Source organism: Protopterus annectens, chromosome 11.part0, assembly GCF_019279795.1.
Source record: "Protopterus annectens isolate FY-2018-M chromosome 11.part0, PAN1.0, whole genome shotgun sequence".
Classification (NCBI taxonomy): Eukaryota; Metazoa; Chordata; order Ceratodontiformes; family Protopteridae; genus Protopterus; species Protopterus annectens.
Genome location: NC_056745.1, coordinates 34,581,271 through 34,604,369, shown reverse-complemented (window position 1 = coordinate 34,604,369; position 23,099 = coordinate 34,581,271). Strand labels below are relative to the sequence as shown.

The 23,099-nt window shown below is 40.0% G+C and overlaps 1 protein-coding gene across 1 annotated transcript in view; it reads right to left on the bottom strand.

Annotated features, from left to right (window-relative positions):
* Window positions 1–21,989, bottom strand: part of LOC122815148 — an 83,510-nt gene extending 61,521 nt beyond the window's left edge. The window contains exon 1 of the mRNA XM_044087403.1: window positions 21,739–21,989. The gene's annotated coding sequence lies outside the window, so the exon portion shown is untranslated. The remainder of the gene's footprint in view (window positions 1–21,738) is intronic.
* Window positions 21,990–23,099: the final 1,110 nt, after the last annotated feature.

The window sequence follows — 23,099 nt, the reverse complement described above, 5'->3', positions numbered from 1 at the left end:
TCCACAGGCCTCAAAAGTGTATTTTCAAAATACCTATGCAGGAGATACTGTATGCTTTTGTCTTTGTCTCTCTCTCTCTCTCTCTCTCTCTCTCTCTCTGTCACACACACACACACACACACACACACACACACACACACACACACACACACACACACTAGTCAGTGCTGGGATTATAACTTCTGCTTATCTAGTTATCTGTACTACAGTAGCTTACTGGGTTTCTGAGGGGCTGAATTTACTTCTAAAGTGAGTGTCATCAGACAGCACTGTAAAGTTTGGCAATGGACAGTGTTGTTCTGTTGGTCAAGGTTTCAGGAAACTGTCACATGCAAAAACACACAACAGTAGGTGATGCCAGATTGCTTAGGCAATGGGATTCATCTTCATAGTGGGACACGGCAGTAGTAGCACAAGGTGTGCAATTGTCTGCAGCAGGATGACACTCTATGACTTTCAGTGTGTCTGTATCTTTGTATGACTGTGTGTGTGTGTGTGTGTGTGTGTGTGTGTGTGTGTGTGTGTGTATCTCCCCTCTCTCTCTCTCACTGTTTCTCTCTCTTTCTCCACCTGTCTCTGCCACTGTATGATTGATATAAGTGTATGTGTTGCCCTTACATATGCATGTGTATCACACTCACCATTTGCAGACCTATGATATATGAGCCACATACAGGTAGCTGACAGTATGGCTGTGTGATAGGGGTTGGGAGAGACAGGCAAGCTGTACATAGCTGTCTGTTTGTACTGACATATAGGCACAATACAGTAGTGGAAGGCAATCTTGGTTTACACATAGTGATTCTCTAAGTGTAGGAGCATGCCCAGTATTACCCTCATATTACCCTCCATAGTGAGTGTACACTTGGGCTGTACACATGGGCTGGAGCATGCCCAGTATTACTCTCCATAGTGAGTGTACACATGGGCTGTGATTCTCTGAGTGTAGGAGCATGGCCAGTATGACTCTCCACAGTGAGTGTACACATGGGCTGTGATTCTCTGAGTATAGGAGCATAGTCAGTATGACTCTCCATAGTGAGTGTACACATGGGCTGTGATTCTTTGAGTGTAGGAGCAGGCCAAGTATTAATCTCCATAGTGAGTGTACACATGGACTGTGATTCTCTGAGTGTAGGAGCATGCCCAGTATGACCCTTCATAGTGAGTGTACACATGGGCTGTGATTTTCTGAGTGTAGGAGCATGCCCAGTATGACCCTCCATAGTGACTGTAAACATGGGATGTGATTCTCTAACTGTAGGAACATGGCCAGTGTGACCCTGCACATACCTCCCAACTGTGTAGATTTTCACCGAATGTCCAGACTGTAGCCTCATATTTTTGATCCATTTCTCATAAGATTTGGGTCTTCTGTGATATATTGTTAAATCAGTAAAGGTTGACATTCAAATATAATGACAGACAGAGTTTCAGACTTCACATCCTTCAGAACATTCATGCTAATGCAAAATCTAATATTCTACCAATGTTCTACATTTGTAAGAGAATTATTTCAATATTTTTCCTATTTCTGTGTCTTTGTCCCTCTTTTATTTATGGATTTCTCTAGATTCCTTGCTCTTTGAGGTTGAGAGGTATGATTCTCAATAGTGAGTGTACACATGGGCTGTGATTTTTCTAAGTGTAGGAGCATGCCTAGTATGACCCTCCATAGTGATTGTTGGACTCCATTCCACATATAGTTGTAGTCCAGTCTGGGATTTTGTGTGCTACAACCATACCTCCCAAATGTAAACAGAATGGCCCTACAGGTACTGGGTTTGTTTTAGCAGACATGTTTTCTGATATATGTGAGTTTTGACTCTGCAGTGTAGTCTGTCATTCCCTACTAACAGACATCCTGAGATCATCACAGTGCTTTACCAGAAGAATACAAGATGTAATATGCACTAAACAATATCATGAGCGACACTATGCACATTCTTGCCCAATAAAGCCTGTTTACAGGTGTGGTTATGGCCACTTGATTGCTGTAGCTTTATAAGCATTCCAGTAAGTTGGTACTGTACTGGCTAGGCATCTGCCACTTGTGTGTTAGTCTTCCTGCCTGACAGGTGATATACCTCTGCACATTATATTTCCGGTCAGATGATTCAGTGCCTTGTCCAGCACTTTCATGCAGTCTACATAGACTTGTGTTATTATGGCAAGTTAGTTGCATGTACTTGAACACTGACATTACAACCTAGGGACAGACATTACTGTATCAAAGTTCCTCACCTGCAGAGAAGTCCTGGGAATGTAAGACACTTTACTCTACCAGCTTCCTCAGTATGTAGGGCGGTATTCAGTATACATGCCTATCATCTTGCAGTTGTCCCACTTTCACTTTTGACTTTGTCCAGATGTGTTGCTGTCACAGGTTTGTGGGTATGTCTGTGGGTACTGAGTGCAGTCTACTGTGTAGAAATGTCCATATGTGTAGTATAAGCAGGATAGCAATGTAACTTACAGTATCAGTGGCAGAGCAGTGAAGAGCAATCAGGTCACCCCTGACACACACACTTCTGTGTGGGTTGAAAGGTCATTATGCCATTACTAGGGTATGGACCCTGAGGCCCTTATCACCTACAAAGATGAAGGTGTAGGCCAGGTTACAGCATGTCAGCAAACACAGCCCCTGTCCAGCAGAGACACGGAGGGATCAGAGAACTTTAGTGTGTGTTCCTCATGCACATCTACGGGCAGCACACCAGTAAGGGTATTCAGGCAATTGTCTTGTCATGGCACAGGTTATCATGTTGATTGTGACAGCCCTTGTGATGTGTGGTGTACTGTTCTTTCCCCTGCAGACATATATATGCTACTGCTTTTGTAGGGGAGGGGGGCACCTGTGAACTGTACACATTTGCAGTGACTGTGCTGATATTTTCTTTAGTTTTTGTTGCCATTTCCCATAATATCATGGCCTGTGTTGTAGACTACAGGCATATCAGTACAGAGACTGAGATCAGACTGTGTTGGCATACATGTGGGTTTCAGACTTCTTGCCCTTCAAAGCCTTATTGCAACCACAGAACCTGCTGTGCTATCACTGTATAATTCTGTATGGGTGTGTGTCATCATTGTTGTCATTTGTGATCCTAGCCTGTGCCAGACATTGTTTATGGTTTTCTACAGCTAGGTTGGTGGGTGGGACTGTGTGGGATGAGTATGGCACTCCCACAATGCCTACCATGCATGTGACCTCTTACCCCCCAGCTACCTGGCCCCCACACATATACTGCTGTGGTATTACTTGCCTTGGGTACGACTGCATACTGTGGTGATGGGTTGGACACACACGTCCTGATGTCCTATAGAGTTGTCACTGGTATACTGCTATCCCAGTAGCCCAACCCAGTCCCTTGCATGCATGCTGCAATACCATAGGTATGGTAGGAGAACATAGTAATCCATGCAGTTATTGTTAAGAAAACACACTTACCTTGTGCCTGCAGCAGAGGTGAGGATGGTGCTTAAGGGCTGCATATGTTGGATGCACACAGTTCACAGCCTATACAAGGTGGGTGACAGGTTGTGTGGTGTGTGTGGCATCCATTTTACTGTGTGTGGGAGTCGGAGAGAAGTGTCAGTCCCTAGGCCCTTACAGTGTCAGTGTGTGTGCTATGCATTGTCTCTTTGCCAAGGCCTGGGCATACTGGGCACACATCCTTCTGCCTACAAGTGCAGGCTCAGGGCTTCCTCCTCCAAGTCCTTCTGTGCCTGTGGGAACCTTATCAATGGTGGGGGGCTGTGTGGCCCTTCCCCATGCTAATCCTGCCGCAGCTGTTTCCGCAGAATCATATTGTGAAGCATAGCACTTACAATGAACATGTGGGCACACGTCGCTGGGGTATACTGCAGGGCTCCACTGGATATATCAAGGCAGTGGAACCATGACTTGAGCATCCCAAACAGATGTTCTATTATGACTCTGGTTTGTGCTTGTGCCTCATTATGGCATTCTTGAGTGTGTATATGTGTGTGTGTGTGTGTGTGTGTGTGTGTGTGTGTGTGTGTGTGTGTGTGTGTGTGTGTGTGTGTGTGTGTATGCACTTCTGATGGGTGTCATCATCCACAGTTCCAGTGAATAGCCAGCATCCCCCACAAGATGCCATACAGGATGCCCCCCCATGGCAAATGCCTGGTACAGCTGTGAGGCATGCCAGATGTGGGAGTCATGATAGCTAACGGGGCTGCCAGTACACATTAATTATTATGCCCTGGGCATCGCACATGGCCTGGTAGTTGATGGAGTGATAGCCCCTGCGGTTTATGCAGACTCTACCCTGGTCACCAGGTGGTGCTTTGATATGGATATGCATGCCATCTATGGCAAGCAGCACCTCTGGGTAGTCTGCCACATGGTGGAAGAGATGCATAGTGCTGGCCCTCTCTTCACGGTTGCAAGGGAAATAAATTTGGTCAGTAGCATGCCATAGCATGACGTCCAGGAAATAGTGGAGTATCCTGTCTGCAGATGCCTGTGAGAGCCCATGATGTCCCCTGCAGGCCTTTGGAAAGTACCTGTAGCTAGTATTCTTAAGGCTAGGCATACCTTGGTGTCAACTGGTACGGGTTCCCCTCTGTTGGTTCTGGATCTGAGGCGAGACCAGGACAGCTCGATGATTTGCTGTAGTAGGTCCCTGTCCACCCTGTATTGCTCTACTATTTCCAGCTTATTTAGCCCCTGGTAGGCTACCCAGGGTCTGAACACTCTCCTCCTCCTCCAAAGCCTGAGGCAGTTCTCAGCATTATCCTCCTCACCACCCTCAGCCTCTTCCACATATTGGTGTATAAGAGCAATTGCAGCCCCTAACATTTTTGAGAGTTAAAATTCCCAACAACTGCTCACCTACAGTGCTAAGTTTGTGGGAAAATCCTGACTGTAGGGTGTTTGCAATACTTTATACTGGTGTGCTGTGACTGGTGCCTGTGTAATTGGCTGCCTGTGATGAATTCACCTGCCAGCTACATAACTGGGGGGTTATTTCCCTTTTTCTGCTAGTTCCTTTACTTTGTTTCCCTATTTCTACCCAGTTTAAGCCCAGTGGCACTCCACGCAAACCCGTGCAGCCAGTGTAAACAGTACTAAGCCAGATTTGATCCTCCCCTGGGCATTGACACGCTTTAAGTTTCTTGACTTCAGCTTCCTATTACTCAGCAGCCTGTGACACACACATCCTGCTGAGCGAAGCTTAGCTCCACACCTCCTGTTTGCGCAAAACTCCAATATGGTTACAGGAACCACTACACACCCCCTTTCACGTCTGTTTCTCCCTGTTCTTACACCGTAGTGCTATTGCTCCTACACAGTTAGGTGCAGTGTGGCACTTAGAAAAAATATGTGATTCAGTTATATTACCTTCATTTACATGCCCCACTGCCTTATCCCATAGTTACTGCAGTACAGCACAACCTTTCCCCTTAGCAGCCAGTGTTGACTCCTGTTGTTTACATTCTGAATGCCATTGATGATAATAGAGAAATTCAGACTTTTTATTTTAATATGCTTTCCTTTTTTTTTTATTTCCGGACCCCTCCCGTTTGTGCGGCACTGCACTGCGTTTAAACAGCCAAACTTGGCCACAAAAAAAATATATATTTTTATTAATTTTAAAACTATGGCAATGCCAATGGCTATATATGTAGCCATTGCAATGCCTAATTAACTTAATACATTGTCTTTTACGAGCTATCACATCTTCGTTTTGATGTTTGCAGAACCGTATTCGGCTAGTAGTTGAATACGGTTCTGCACATTACACTGTTCCTGCACAGAGATCTGCCTGCCTGCAGAATTGCTATTTTACCTCATTTACATGGTTTTCACCTGCAAATGCGATAATTAGTATTCTGCATGGATCTTCATGCAGAAACTGTGTAGGCAGGCTCATGCACATCAGGAACTAACGTTCCGGGATCACGCGGCTGCCATGTTTCATGCAGGAATGACTACACTGTTCCTGCATGGTCTTTTTTGTTTTATGAATCTCTGGGACCATTTTTTTTTATATCCTTGAGTCACTGTGCTAAGCAATTATTTTTTAATAACTTATGACAGAAAGGTGGAATAATAATTGCAATAGGAAAATAAGTAAGAAGAAACAGGAGGCAGTTTATTCACAGTCCTAATTTTTTAGAAAATAAGGGTTATCTATCTATACCCTGTTTTCTACATTTACCAGGTAATTCAATTTTTTTGTCATAAATATATAGATTTTCATATCTCCCATCCTACAGTACAGTACTGCAATTCATTGCCAAAGAAAAATCTATTTCAGAAGAATATCAGGCTACCCTTCCTATCAGTTTTGCCATTCACAAGCACCTGTTTTGGACTGCTGCCATCAGTAGCAAACTAACTACCCAAATTACATACTTTAGGTTGGGGACTTTAATCTTACAGCCAGCCCAAGAGTCAGCCTAACTAGGGCTGAATGACCATTCTTAAGTTGGCACTCACTTTGGAACTAACTACCAAATAATATAAGACAATGAACAGGTTATAGCAGTTTCCAAAAAGTGTATGTGTCTACATTTGTAAACAAGACCAGTGAAAATTAATTGTTAACTCTGATGTACAATCTGTTCTTCTCCTACTGCAGTGAAATAACCCCCTTCCATCAGTGTCACATGCTCGTCATTTCATTTCCCCATCCCCGACTCATTTAATACACTCCTTCATTTAGCTAACATGCTTACATAACTAGAAATCTCAGAGATGGCTCTACTCATATTTAACCCACCACTTTTATCAATGTTAAGCTAAAATACATTACATGCAGGCATTCGACTAACCACCGTCTAACATGCAATAAAAAATGGCATCATGAATACTTCCCAGTTTATGTTACACTAATACAACACTAGTCCTGTTTGACCTAATATTAAAACATCTGAATCCTTTATCATATGGTCTTCTTATAACACTGACACAGTTTAACTACTGCTACTATAACAAAGGAACATTTGTACATGGAAATGATAAATACTGTAGATTCCTAACTGAAGTGCAAACATAAAGGAATATACTGCAGTGCTCCTAGAAATGTTAATTTTTCCTGTAGTATGTACTGATGCTTTCGAAGAATTTAAAAGTTTTGTATAAGTAAAGGAACTGTAATGTGCACAGCACAGTTGTGCTGATTTTATAGTACAACTATGTAAATTATTATTACATTGAATTTGCATTCTGTATAGCACGTGCACATTCAGATTATTGTAGTTTGACATGTCATATTGTTATATACCTTCTGATATTATTATATACCTTCTTATATTATATACCTTTTGATATTATTATATTGTTATATACCTTCTTATATTATTATATACCTTCTTATATTATTATATTCTTATATTATTATATACCTTCTTATATTATTATATACCTTCTGGTATTATTATATTGTTATATACCTTCTTATATTATTATATACACTAAAAAACATTCTAAGACTGTAAAGCAAAGTAGAATAATGCCAACAAACAATTAAAACTTTGTAACTAATAAAATTACGAATGGAGAAAAAACACAGCTGAGGCCGAACTGTTGTCCAGCGCTTTCATTCCTTTATTGTTGCTAGGAACTTCATCAGAACTGAAAAAAGTACATAGCCATGCTCTATAAATATGCTGTATACAGGAATACCTAATTTGCATATGATGTGATTAGTGGCCAATGGCCAAAGATTTCTTTTCACAATACAAAAGAAGAATTCAAACCAATGATTATGTCCTCATGTTAATACAAGGGCCAATGAAAATGTTTTCAATTCTTACCAATAGTCATTGTGATGTGTGTGTTATAACAACTTTTGAAACTAACTAAGAGTGAGTTGAACAAATACTTAATACCATTGTTTTATTACGATGTTATTGTGTTTACTTTTAACTGATAGTCATATTTCCAATTAAACTAGAAGCTGGAAAATCATAGGACTAACCCTGTAATAGTAGTGGAACCATTGCTTATGTTCTATCACTGTTTAAGAACTAGTGTAGTCAAAACAAACAGTCAGTACATGTTAATTTGCCCATCTTAAAGCACATTTAATGTTCAGAGAGTCATTAAGTCCTGGATGAGTGTCCGAGTTTAAAAGAAACTGCCACCTCAGTTCTTTTAACTCTAACAGAGTTTCACAGTCTCCAAAAATCTGTCCAACTTGTTCCAGTACTATGAATTTAAACCCGTTGAAGTTTGTGCATAGTGCACTGTGCTTACCTAGCGCATTACTGTCGTCTTTTCGTCTGATGGCAGATAAATGTTCCTTTACTCTATCAGATAATTTTCTGATAGTTTTTCCCACGTAAAATGCTGGGCAGGAGTTACATGCAGCAGCGTACACTAGGAACATGGCATGACAGTCAAAGTGGTTGTGAAATTTGACTGTTAGATCACAGTGCACGAAAGTGAAGCTGCTGCCAGTCCACATGTGTTTGCAGACTTTCAAGAATTATATCTGATGACCGTACCTTTTTACAAGAATGTAAATTCTTATCCCACATGTTCGAGAAGAGATACTAAGTGAAGTTTTTACAGAAGTAGCAGAAAAAAGACACACATGGCATAAACCAATCTTACTGCATGGTTTCATCCCTAAACGCAATGATTACACAAATAATTCCACGGATAGGAACTGCAGTTACCCGCTCCCCATCAGTAGAGACATGAGAAACATAAGAGAAGTCTTGCAAAAAAACTGGAACATCATACGAGCAAATGCAGACCTCAAGAAAGTTCTGGGACAAAATCCCACTTTCTCTTATAAACGGACCACCATGCTCAAAACGTCTTTTGAAAAAGATAAACCTTTTTTTTATCCTCAGCCTGTACCAAACAGAAGTCCCAAAGGTATGTTCACTTGTAATCATTGCGTAGTTTGCAAACACATGTGGACTGGCAGCAGCTTCACTTTCGTGCACTGTGATCTAACAGTCAAATTTCACAACCACTTTGACTGTCCTGCCATGTTCCTAGTGTACGCTGCTACATGTAACTCCTGCCCAGCATTTTACGTGGGAAAAACTATCAGAAAATTATCTGATAGAGTAAAGGAACATTTATCTGCCATCAGACGAAAAGACGACAGTAATGCGCTAGGTAAGCACAGTGCACTATGCACAAACTTCAACGGGTTTAAATTCATAGTACTGGAACAAGTTGGACAGTTTTTTGGAGACTGTGAAACTCTGTTAGAGTTAAAAGAACTGAGGTGGCAGTTACTTTTAAACTCGGACACTCATCCAGGACTTAATGACTCTCTGAACATTAAATGTGCTTTAAGATGGGCAAATTAACATGTACTGACTGTTTGTTTTGACTACACTAGTTCTTAAACAGTGATAGAACATAAGCAATGGTTCCACTACTATTACAGGGTCAGTCCTATGATTTTCCAGCTTCTAGTTTAATTGGAAATATAACTATCAGTTAAAAGTAAACACAATAACATCGTAAAAAATCAATGGTATTAAGTATTTGTTCAACTCACTCTTAGTTAGTTTCAAAAGTTGTTATAACACACACATCACAATGACTATTGGTAAGAATTGAAAACATTTTCCTTGGCCTTTGTATTAACATGAGGACATAATCATTGGTTTGAATTCTTCTTTTGTATTGTGAAAAGAAATCTTTGGCCATTGGCCACTAATCACATCATATGCAAATTATGGATTCCTGTATACAGCATATTTATAGAGCATGGCTATGTACTTTTTTCAGTTCTGATGAAGTTCCTAGCAACAATAATGGAATGAAAGCGCTAGACAACTGTTCGGCCTCAGCTGTGTTTTTTCTCCATTAGTAATATTATTATATACCTTCTGATATTATTATATACATTCTGATATCATTATATTGTTATATACCTTCTTATATTATTATATACCTTCTGTTATTATTATATACATTCTGATATCATTATATTGTTATATACCTTCTTATATTATTATATACCTTCTGATATTATTGTATATACCTTCTTATATTATTATATACCTTCTGATATTATTATATATACCTCCTTATATTATTATATACCTTCTGATATTATTAGATACCTTCTTCACATTGACCTGTGAGTCAGCTGAAAATGAACCTTTGTTTCCACTTCGCAGCCATATAAATAAAGACTGAAAAGATTTTTTTGTCTTGACGTTGACATAAAATTAGGCAACAAGATGATGCCACAAATGATATGAGAAGAAATTGGACAAAGACAGTACCCAAGTTAGTATAAAATGATGAGAGACGACTATTGTTGGAACAATGGTCTAAAACCTTGCAGCTTGACTTCAATACAAAAAAAAAAATCAACATGCTACATCTGACAATCAAAATCGATGAAAGATGCAACCATTTGAAATGTTGGGACCTGCTATAGAGAGCCCCTTAATGCAGAAACTGAATAGCCAAAAACTAGACTTATATATGCTGTTAGAGATGGCCATTTCTTGTTGCATTCCCCTTTCTCTGAGGTATAGTGATCTTGGCGTTAGTATATATAATTTCTTGGGTATGGGTGCTTGACTTCCCACATGACAGGGTGCAGGGGGGCTCACCTCCCTGCAAGCAAATAAGAAGTTTAAAGGACAAGAGCGGTGTTTGAGATCCAATCTTCTGCAGTTTTAATTTTTTTTTTTTGGCATGTCATCACTCAGCATTTCAACTGCCAACATTTTCAAGTGGGAGCCCATATAAAAGGAGTTCACAGATAAAGGATATGTTAGTAGCAATGAAAGAGACCAAGGAGGATCAGACGGTCTAAATGTATGGAAGCAATGTGAAAGACCTTTGGTGAAGGCTAATTAAATATTAAGATGGACAACATGAGGTATCACAGAAAGAAATGAAACATTATCCTCTGTATAAAATGCTGCTAAGACACCATCTGACTTATTTGGTGTGGATTACTTCATGTGTTCTGGTGTGGACCCCTAGGAAGCACATGACTTGTGTGACTATCTGGATATTCATTACAGTTCTAGAGATTCCATCTATTTAGAAGCATGAAGAAGAGAACAACAGGTCCCAGGAAAGTGGCAAAAATGGTTCACATCTCTGTAAGGTGCTGTGAAAACTAACCTAACAAAAGCTTAAAATGCAAGGCAGAAATAATGATAGAAATGTTTAAATGACTCATGTTTGTCAGCAGTAGAATCTACCTGGTTATTATCTGTTTGAAACACCCAGATGTGGATGCAACCTGATGCTAGATAGTGAGTGAGTCAGAAGAGACTTGTGGGAGTTTTTATTTTCCTTCACAGAAAGGATAGTGCATGTCTAGATTAGTTTATGTGTAGAAAAAATGGTTAAACAGTAAAAGAAGTCAAGAATATAAATAAAGTTTTTGTATTTTTGCTTATGTGTCTGCAGACAATTAAGTCTTCCACAATTGCATGTAATGACATTCACAGTGCTAAGGATCAAATAGTGAAAGTTGAAAAAGGATAAGTGTAAGGTGGAGTTCAGGGAAGAGTTAAGACTGTCACTGGGTGGCAGTGGAGACTTACCAGATAGCTGGCCAGCCACAGCAGAGGTGGTAAGGGAGACAGCTAGAAAGGTGCTTGGTGTGACATCTGGACAGAGGCAGGAGGACAAGGAGATCTGGAGGTGGAATGAGAAAGTACAGGAGAGTATACAGAGGAAGAGGCTGGTAAAGAAGAAGTGGGATTGTCAGAGACATGAAGAACGTAGACAAGAGTACAAGGATATGAGGCATATGGTGAACAGAGAGGTGGCGAAGGCTAAGAGTAAAGCATATTGTGAGTTGTATGAAAGGTTGGACACTAAGGAGGGAAAAAAGGACCTGTACCGATTGGTTAAACAGAGGGACCGAGGTGGGAAAGATGTGCAGCAGGTAAAGGTGATAAAGGATAATGAGGGAAATGTACTCACAAATGAGGAGAGTGTGTTGAGCAGATAGAGTACTTTGAGGGGCTGATGAATGAAGAGAATGAAAGAGAGAGAAGGTTGGATGATGTGGGGATAGTGAATCATGAAGTGCAATGGATTAGCAAGGAGTAAGTAAGGACAGCTATGAAGAGGATGAAGAATGGAAAGGCTGCTGGCCCAGGTGACATACCTGTGAAAGCATGGAGGTGTTTAGGTGAAATGGCAGTGGAGTTTTTAACCAGATTGTTTAACAAAATCTTGGAAAGAGAGAGGATGCCTGAGATGTGGAGAAGTGTATTTGTACAGAGTTTTAATAATAAGGGTGATGTGCAGAGCTGTAGTAACTACAGAGGGATAAAACTGATCAGTCACAGCATGAAGTTATGGGAAAGAGTAGTGGAAGCTAGGTTAAGAAGGAAAGTGATGATTAGTGAGCAGCAGTACGGTTTCATGCTGGGAGAGAGTACTACAGATGTGATGTTTTCTCTGTGGTTGTTGATGGAAAAGTGTAGAGAAGGTCAGAAGGAGTTGCATTGTTTTTTTGTGGACTTAGAGAAAGCATATGACAGGGTGCCTATAGAGAAGTTGTGGTATTGTATGAAGAAGTCAGAAGTGGCAGAGAAGTATGTAAGCGTGATATAGGATATATACGAGGGCAGTGTGACAGTGATGAGGTCTGTGGTAGGAGTGATAGATGCATTCAAGGCGGAGGTGGGATTAGATTAAGTACCAGCTTTGAGCCCTTTCTTATTTGCAATGGTGATAGATAGGTTGACAGCCAAGATCAGACAGGAGTCCCAGTGGGCTATGATGGTTGCAGATGACATTGTGATCTATAGTGAGAGTAGGGAATGGGTTGAGGAAACCCTGGACAGGTGAAGATATGCTCTAGACAGGATAAGAATGAAGGTCAGCAGGACTAAGACAGAATATATGTGTGTGAATGAGAGGGAGGATAGAGGAATGGTGAGGATGCAGGGAGTAGAGGTGGAGAAGGTGGATGAGTTTAAGTACTTGGAATCAACAGTTTAGAGTAATGGTGAGTGTGGAAGAGAGGTGAAGAAGAGAGTACAGGCAGGTTGGAGTGGGTGGAGAATAGTGTTAGGAGTGGTTTGTGACAGACTGGTACCAGTAAGAGTGAAAGGGAAGGTCTACAAGAGGGTAGTGAGACCAGCTATGTTATATGGGTTGGAGACAGTGGCATTGACAAAAAGACAGGAGTCAGAGCTGGAGGTGGCAGAGTTAAAGATGTTAAGATTTGCATTGGGTGTAATGAGGATGGACAGGATTAGAAATTAGTATGTTAGAGAGTCAGCTCAGGTTGGACTGTTAGGAGACAAAGACAAAGAGGTGAGATTGTGTTGGTTTGGATAAGTGCTGAGGAGGGATGCTGGGTATATTGGGAGAAGGATACTAAGGATGGAGCTGCCAGGTAAGTGGAAAAGAGGAAGGCCTAAGATAAGGTTTATGGATGTGGTGAGAGAGGACATGCAGGTGGCTGGTGTGGCAGTACAAGATGCAGAGGACAGGAAGAAATGGAAACAAATGATCCGCTGTGGTGACCTCTAATGGGAGCAGCCGAAAGAAAAAGAAGGAGAAAAGTATCTCCAATCACAGGAGTGAGAGACAATAGGGGGATCATCATTTAGGTAACCATAAGTGTAGTTTGTATCCCCACCAGCATCCCTGTAATGAGGGCATACATTGTAAGTACTAATCCCTCTCTGGGCAAGGAATGTGCAAAATGAATCACTGCAGAAGACACTATGCTTTCCCTCTGCAAGTGCATCATCCCATGTGCCAGAAAAGGCTACCATATATGTGGCTTAGTGGACAAATGCTCACACCATGGTCATCCCCTGCATCAAGACCCATCTTTTGAAGGATTTCAGCATCGTGCTTCCCTGCATTTCCCACTTATCACCATGACAGGCACACCAATCCACCAATAACAGCTCCAACAGACACCTGAACCACTATTCAAACTCAGTCTTTCTGGGCTGTAGTCAGGGCTTTATTTGTCTATGCTGACAGAGATGCCTTATAATATAGCAGTTTGGGTCTATATTATGTTGCTAAAACAGCAAAACAGCAAATGCCATTTCACCTACACATAAACAGCAAAAAACCACTGACGTGAACGGCCAGCTCACCGATTTGTTTTCCTAGGGAAAAAAAATCAGTAGACCAACCAGACACGACACATCATCTAAATCATTACAAAGTGGTTGGCTGTGTCCCTCACACACCCCCAACTAAATATACCAACTCTGACATCAAACTACAGTGGGGTAGAGGGCAATTTCATGGTGACGGTCAAGCGATTTTTTTTTTTCCCTAGGAAAAAAATTGGTGACTTGGCCATTCGCGTTAGTGGTATTTCACTGTTTATGTGTTGCTGAAATGGCATTCATTGTTTTGCCATTTTGGCAACATAATATAGACCCAAATTGCTATATTATAAGGCAGCTCTGTCAGCATAGACAAATAAAGCCCTGACTACAGCCCAGACAGACTGGGTTTGAATAGTGGTTCAGGTGTCTGTTGGAGCTGCTCTCTCTCTGTATCACTATTTTATTCAGTAGGCAATGAAATTGTCAGAGTAGGTGTGTCATTTATCTGCAAAGCATTAGAATTTATGGTTTTATATTTCTATAACATCAGTGCAAAAATTTACTATTTTCAAAATTACTTTCTATTCAAATAGACAAAGACAACTGTAATTGAAAGATGTTGTAACTTCACTGTTTCATTTGTATCCTTGTAATTTTAAACAGGCATTTAGTCTGATAATCAAGCCACATGAAATGGCATCACCATCACGTCAGTCAAAATTGTGGTCATTAACACAGCCTGTGACAAATAATGCCTTACTCAACGTAACAGTATTCCACAGGTGGCTCTGTAGTGTAGAGCGATAAAATCCTGGGGACAGTCCATGAGGATGGTATTAAATTAGTGACCCTGGAACTGGCCGAGCCTGATGGGGTATGCAGGGAATGAAAGGGTAGTGTCCACTCACCTGTCTCACTTTTGTCAGATGTTATCTCTGTTTGTCTGTACAGTCTCCACTAATATGGTAGGAATATGTCAATATTACTGGCTGTGCGTTGGGTAAATTGTTTAAAGTGCAGACCTTTGGCACTAATGTAAGTGTGGATAAGCCAGGATGCTACCATGCATATTATTTATTTATCTATTTCTAGTTTGATGACCGAGGAGGACCACTGGGCTCAGCGAGCCCGTTTTTAGTGGAGGCCTGGGGAGAAAAGCTCCAAAAACACAGTAACAATAAGCAATTAAGTATTATTACATATCTATAATACACAGTGACAATAAACAAAAAGTTATATTATATAGTAAGACATATTAGGGTACAGTCAGAAAATAGCAACATGTATTGCAAACATATATTTGTATGTTATATTTATACATACAATTGTATTAGGATTGGGACAAGTTGAGACAGATGATTAGTTGCACCGAGGAGTTAGATGATGAGAGTAAGGTTGTAAAATAACAGTTGTTATTCATTTGACTGTAGTTATTCATTTGGATGTAGTTATAGAATGACGTTTGTTAACACAAATTTGCATAGAGGGGTGAATGTAGGTGGAAAGTGCATTATTTAAAAAGTATCAAGTTGAGACAGTCAGAAAAGAACTAGAGAAGGTGGGGTGTATACATCACCACTCAGGATAAAAAATGTGTACATCCTCATTCAGGAAGAGAAGTGAGGATTATTTAGTTAATAGCATCAAAACATTGCCAATAGAGAGAATCTTCCCCAGAAAAGGGAAGGAGGATAGTTGAAAAGCTATTTACAATATATACATTTAAGATAAAGAATGCTAGGTAATGTTATATTCATAGTGAGGCTACTGTTTTAGGTAGTCATTATAGGGTAGATTAACTTGTAGTAGGGGCTTAGTGGGCTAGGTGGGTTGGTTGGTTGTTTATACATTATAATGGAGTTTTATTCAACAAAAGATGGATTTTGATGGAATACCCAAAGGTAAGCCAAAATCACTGACAAACTAATATAATGACAATCCAGTTTAACAGCTGACTTTAACACTTTAGTTAGTTAGTTGGTTTAGTTAAGTAGATAGGACCTTTTCAGCCACATCCTGGGCTCTGTCAGCAGCTGTGAGATGAAACCACATAGAATAAAACATGAATAGAGAGTAGCAACAACAGGACAAAATATAAAAGCAACATATTGCAATACATTAAATGTAATAGAGGAATAAGAAATTAAATGTGTAATGTTTACATAGCAATTTATATACAAAGACTTGGACATGCATGGACTAAGTCGGAGATACATTTCTTGTTATATTAACCTTTCTCTGTGGTATAGTGATCTTGGAGATAGTATATATAAGTTATTGGGTGTGAGGGCTTCACTTCCTACATCACAGGATGGAGGGTGTTTTCTCTCCCTGCAAAAAAGAAATTTAAAAGAGAAGAGCAGTGTTTGAGAAGAGCGGTGTTTGAGAAGAGCGGTGTTTGAGAAGAGCGGTGTTTGAGAAGAGCAGTGTTTGAGAAGAGCGGTGTTTGAGAAGAGCAGTGTTTGAGAAGAGCGGTGTTTGAGAAGAGCGGTGTTTGAGAAGAGCAGTGTTTGAGAAGAGCGGTGCTTGAGAAGAGTGGTGTTTGAGAAGAGTGGTGTTTGAGAAGAGCGGTGTTTGAGAAGAGCGGTGCTTGAGAAGAGTGGTGTTTGAGAAGAGTGGTGTTTGAGAAGAGTGGTGTTTGAGAAGAGCGGTGTTTGAGAAGAGCGGTGTTTGAGAAGAGCAGTGTTTGAGAAGAGCGGTGTTTGAGAAGAGCAGTGTTTGAGAAGAGCGATGTTTGAGAAGAGCGGTGTTTGAGAAGAGCAGTGTTTGAGAAGAGCGGTGTTTGAGAAGAGCGGTGTTTGAGAAGAGCGGTGTTTGAGAAGAGCAGTGTTTGAGAAGAGCGGTGTTTGAGAAGAGCGGTGTTTGAGAGTCACTCTTCTGTATTTTCGATCTTGATTGTCTTAGTTATTATTCCACATTGTACCATGCAATGCTGCATGTTAAGCAAAGTAAAGTATAAACTCCCCATTCAGTAGGATTCTTCCATGGTTTGTTGAGTTGAAATTCCTCCAGATTTATTTACCCATAGAAAGAAACATAAAAACAACAAAACATTGATCGTTGCTTTCCATTGGAGATCATTGCTGCTGCTTCTTCTTTCGGCTGCTCCCGTTAGGGATCGCCACAGCAGATCACCTGTTTCCATTTCTTCCTGTCCTCTGCATCTTGCTCTGTTACACCAACCACCTGCATGTCCTCTCTCACCACATCCATAAACCTTATCTTAGGCCTTCCTCTTTTCCTCTTACCTAGCAGCTCCATCCTTAGCATCCTTTTACCAATATACCCAGCATCCCTCCGCAGCATATATCTAGACCAATGCAATCGGGCCTCTCTGGCTTTGTCTCCAAACCGTCCAAACTGGGATGACCCTCTAATATACTGATTCCTAATCCTGTCCATCCTCGTCACACCCAATGCACATCTTAGCATCTTTAACTCTGCCACATCCAGCTTTGACTCCTACCTTTTTGTCAATGCTACCATCTCCAATCCATATAACATAGCTGGTCTCACTACCCTCTTGTAGACCTTTCCTTTCACTCTTAAAGGTACCAGTCTGTCACAAATCACTCTTGACACTCTTCACCCACTCCACCCTGCCTGTACTCTCTTCTTCACCTCTCTTCTACACTTGCCATTACTATGAACAGTTGATCACAAGTATTTACACTCATCCACCTTTGCCAGTTCTACTCCCTGCATCCTCACCATTTCTCTATCCTCCCTCTCATTCACACACATATATTCTGTCTTAGTCCCATTAACCTTCATTCCTCTCCTCTCTACAGCTTATCTCCACCTCTCTAGGGTCTCCTCAACCTGTTCTCTACTCTCGCTATAGATCATAGTGTCATCTAAAAACATCATAGTCCATGGGGGCTCCTGCCTGATCTCATCTGTCAACCTGTCCATCACCATTGCAAATATGAAAGGGCTCAGAGCTGATCCTTGATATAATCCCACCTCCACCTTAAATGCATCTGTCACTCTTACCGCAGACCTCACCACTGTCACACTACCCTCATACGTATCTTGTACCACTCTTACATACTTCTCTGCCACTCCCGACTTCCTCATACAGTACCACAACTCCTCTCCAGGAAACCCTGTCATATGCTTTCTCTAAGTCCACAAAGACACAATGCAATTCTTTCTGACCTTCTCTATATTTCTCCTTCAACATTCTCAGAGCAAGCATCGCATCTGTAGTGCTATTTTCTGGCATGAAACCAAACTGCTGCACACTAATCATTACCTCCCTTCTTAACCTAGCTTCCACTACACTTTCCCATAACTTCATGCTGTGACTGATCAATTTTATCCCGCTGTAATTACTAGAACTCTGCACATTACCCTTATTCTTAAAAATTGGTACCAAAACACTTCTCCACTCCTCAAGCATCCTCTCACTTTCCAAGATTTCATTAAACAACTTGGTTAAAAACTCCACTTCCATCTCTCCTAAACACCTCCATGCTTCCACAGGTATATCATCTGGGCCAACAGCCTTTGCATTTTTCATCCTTTTCATAGCTGTCCTTACGTCCTCCTTGCTGATCTGCTGCACTTCTTGATTCACTATCCCCACATCCTCTAACCTTATTTCTTTTTCGTTCTCTTCATTCATCAGCCCCTCAAAGTCCTCTTTTCATCTGCTCAACATACTCTCCTCACTTGTAAGTACATTTCCCTCATTATCCTTTATCACCTTTACCTGCTGCACATCTTTACTAGCTCGGTCCCTCTGTCTAGCCAATCGGTGCAGGTCCTTTTCTCCCTCCTTAGTGTCCAACCTTTCATACAACTCTTCATACACCTTATCCTTAGCCTTCGCCACCTCCCTTTTCACCATACGCCTCATCTCCTTACACTTCTTCACCATCCCCCTCTTCTTCTTCTTCTCCTTTGACCAACAGTAGCCTAATTTCTACCAACACCCTGTTGGCTAACAGTACTGGTGGCGGTGGTTGCTAATCCGGGCCTTGACCGATCTGTTATGGAAATCTGTTTTGTTGCCCACATATGTCATTTGGTGAAAGTTTTACACCAGATGCCCTTCCTGATGTAATCCTCCCCATTTATCCAGGCTTGGGACCGGCATGAACAGATGCACTGGCTTGTGCATCCCCAGTGGCTGGGTTTGGAAATCATTGCTGAAGTGATTTCTAAATGTGCACCAGCAATGATTCAGTTCTTTTGGGAGATCCCTCTCTTCTCCAAGTTGTTACAACTATAGAGTTGATACATACACATTTGTGGGTCTGGGGTGGGGCTTGGCTCCCATTGTTTAAAGTTATAATTTTTACCTTTGTGTGTTTTGGTCATTGTTTTGGTATTTTAGATCGTCAACTTTGTAAGAGTTGACTATTCATTGCAGAACCATCCAACATTACACAGCACAAGTGTTGCATTAATATTCTTTGAAAATAAAATCTTTGAAGTTATTTTGAAAGGATCGAAGAGTCTTTCTACCTAATTTCTGTAGGACAACTATTCTATCAGGCAGGATCTAGTTTGGAGAAAGCCTTTTGCCAAACAGCTGCACTAAAAGGGCTCCTTTCAAGGTTAATTTTTTGCTATTTATTTATTTAGATACAAAAGGCTAAAGACACCGCTCAGATATGAGCCAGGCCAATAAGGCAGATAACATAAATAAAGTGACTGTACAAAAGCAAACGTTTACAAAGCTGTACATAAGCAAAACTGATAGCCGATACTTCATGGCTGGTGTTCTTTAATGTAAAAATGTAGTGTTTCTGTGGATTTTATCATGATGTGCTGTATAGTATGAACTACCACTGCACTTTTGAAGGGTTTTTTGCCCTTTTCTCCTCAGTGCTGTGATCATGGTGTTAGTATATGTAATCTGGGAGGAAGGAGCCTCCATACAAGAGAGCAGGGGGGCTTGATCCCTGTTCACAAAAGATTTTTTTTTGTGTTTTTGATTGATTTTTTTAATTGATTTTTAAATATCAAATTAGTTTATTTTGACAAGTCATTGGTAAACCCAATAAAACACGTAGTGACATTTACAGTAAATTCAACTGAAAATAATTCAACCTTGCTATGTGTGCATTATAGCTACAATATGAAACATTAAAGGGGGGGGATATGATAGAACAGGAATCAGGCTGAAAGACCTGTGAGAAGGTGGAAGTGTGATGTATATGGCTAGAATGTTAATCAAGAAAGTAGTACTGTAACCAGAATGCTGGAGTGGTTTGTTAGTGACTAGAATATCGGAAGAAATTAGAGAAAATTATACATTCCAAGTCTGCAATGAGAGTAAATTCTAATGAAAGGCAAAGGCACTATGTCATACGTTACAGAGTAGGTGGGGCAAAAGAGGGGGGATTAACAGTGATTGTCAAAGCAAAGTCACTAGTGCCTCTCTTGTGTGTGTTTCTTCACAGACGTCCTCTGCTATTGCTAGTTTTAAGACCATATAATATTATCAGTTTACCAAAGGACCCTCATGCTGTCACTGTACAACACAAACTTTATGAGGTGAGGTCTGTGCTCTGGTACCCATTCACAAACTTTCATAAGACCCTTGTTAACTCAGTATAACATGTTCAGTGGTGTATAGCCAATGACATGGGCCACCACTGTCTTTCCCTCTTTTTCTGTTCTGTCTCCTTCCAAGTTGAGAGGCATTAGAGAGGCATACCATAGAGAATGCACACACACAAACACACATACACACACGCACACACACACACACACACACACACACACACACACACACACACACACACACACACACACACACACACACACACACACATATCATGGAGAAAGCACACACACACACACACACACACACACACACACACACACACACACACACACACACACACACGAACAAGAACAAACTTTTCCCAAAAGTTTACACAGTTGTGTACATAATACAAGCTTGGCTACACTTTTTGTTGTTTGAAAATATTCAATAAGGAACATCAAGATCTACAGGGAAGCTCAACAAAGTCCTGTAGTGTTCATAAAAAAATTTATGTTTGAAGCTTTTTACCCCTATGTTTACAGTTCATCATCTTTGTCATTAAGCCAATGATAACATGTTGCTTCTCCAATTAATTATTCTATATTGTTAGATAACATAGTATAACGACTGAGTTTAGGATTCCACTTTGCAATTATGCCAAAGCTTCAAGAACATGCATTTATGTTATTTCATGCACTTATAGGTATTCACAGCCTTATAGCATGTGACATGCATTAAACGTGCAATGTTCTGCTTCCGTTCTGTATTTTCTGTTTCAGTAGTGTGAGTTATTATCTAGTCCGTAACTCATTGTAGAATTACAATACTATCTCTCAGCCATCTTTTATGAGCATCTTGTTTTCTACAGAGTCATAGCAGGCAAAAAAATATTTAAACTTCATTAGACATGGAACAATTCATGAATTCACTATAGATTGTCATAGATTCCCACACAACATACAGATTTGTTTTTCTTTTTTTTAACGGCTGATATGTAAGTTATTGAAAGCAAGGATTTTGACAGGCTGTCCACAGAAAAATGACATACCAAACTCTTATTTAAGAAAGACAGAAATTCAATATGTATTTCTTTATTTTTAATTTGTACTTCCATATGTTGGTAGGAAATCTTATAATTTTTACTGAAACTCTACATTCATATCAGACTAAACATTCAGAAGTTTAAGTGAAAGAATATAATAGCTACTTACAGTTGCTGCAATGAATCCTTTGTGGAAAGAAGTCTCAACTTAGAGTGCGAAAACAGAAACATTTTGATTAATATATTTATAGATGTACAGCAGAGTAACATAATTCATGCAGATGATCCGAGGGATGGGAATGGCATAGAGAAAGTGAACTCCTCCATAAGTAATCTGAAACCAAGAGAAATAACTCAGCCCAAGTATGACAGATTAGCACAAGTGCTGTAAATTATTTTCTCTTCTTTCAATTGCCATATAACAGTATTTCATTTACATTTCTCTCTGTCTGTGAATATGTACAAGTACACCAAATAAAACAAATCTGATGTCTTGAGCTTTGTGGTAATTACAAAGTGGAATTTTGAAAGCAGTCATTTGATACAGTACTATTAATAAGTTTTGAATATATTTTTTTAGTGATGTCTATATGTAAGCTCTTTGACAATATACTAGCTGAAAGGGACCAGCTGACGAGTCCACCTAGCTGCTTAACAAAAAACAACTAATGAATAAATAAATAAACAAATAAAAAAATCATTTTTGAATAATTAATCTTAGCAGCAAAAAAGTTATTGATGCAGTAACCAAGAATTATAGAAGGTGGAAGGGGGCTTTTGAACAGACGAGAGCGATGTAAAGCTTCACTTGTGCTCTCTGTGGAATCTTGCTGTTAAAAATAGAATTATGATGGATGGTCAAGAGAAATTAAATCAGCACCTCTTTTACTACGAATATGATTATGATAAAACTTATTCCAGGCCTTTGTAAATAGTATACATAATTATTTTTTTCTTGTTTAACAAATATTTGCAGATTATTTATTATTGAAATGTATTGAATTACTGTCTCAGTTTTGTGAAACATAAAAAAAATACTTTTTTGAGTAAGAAATAATCAACACCCATGATTTCTAAGTGAAAACAGCTATGGGTTTGCTAACTAGTGAAGTCTAAGATGTAACATTTTCATTGTAGAAGGACCTGCAAGCACGCAGTGTTTACTGCACTGACCATATGCAGATTAAAGCTTTATTATTTTCTAATCCAAAAGATTGTGAAATGACTGTACTTAATATTTCACTGATTAATGTCAACAGACACAACTACCACTGACATCTGATGTGGGTGCAAACATGTACACTCCCATCTTCAGACACATTTTAGTTGATTTCAGACTAACAAATCCTACTCACATTTCTCTGATTATTATTTATTGACTCTGTTCACATGTTCATAGATTAGTACTAGGTTAATTGCCTTGTGGGCCATTTTAAGCCTAGCCAGTTGCCTCATGTGAGAATCAAACCCTGCACCTTGTGTCTGCAAGGTAAACACCTTAACCATTATGTCAACCTCCCACCCCATGTA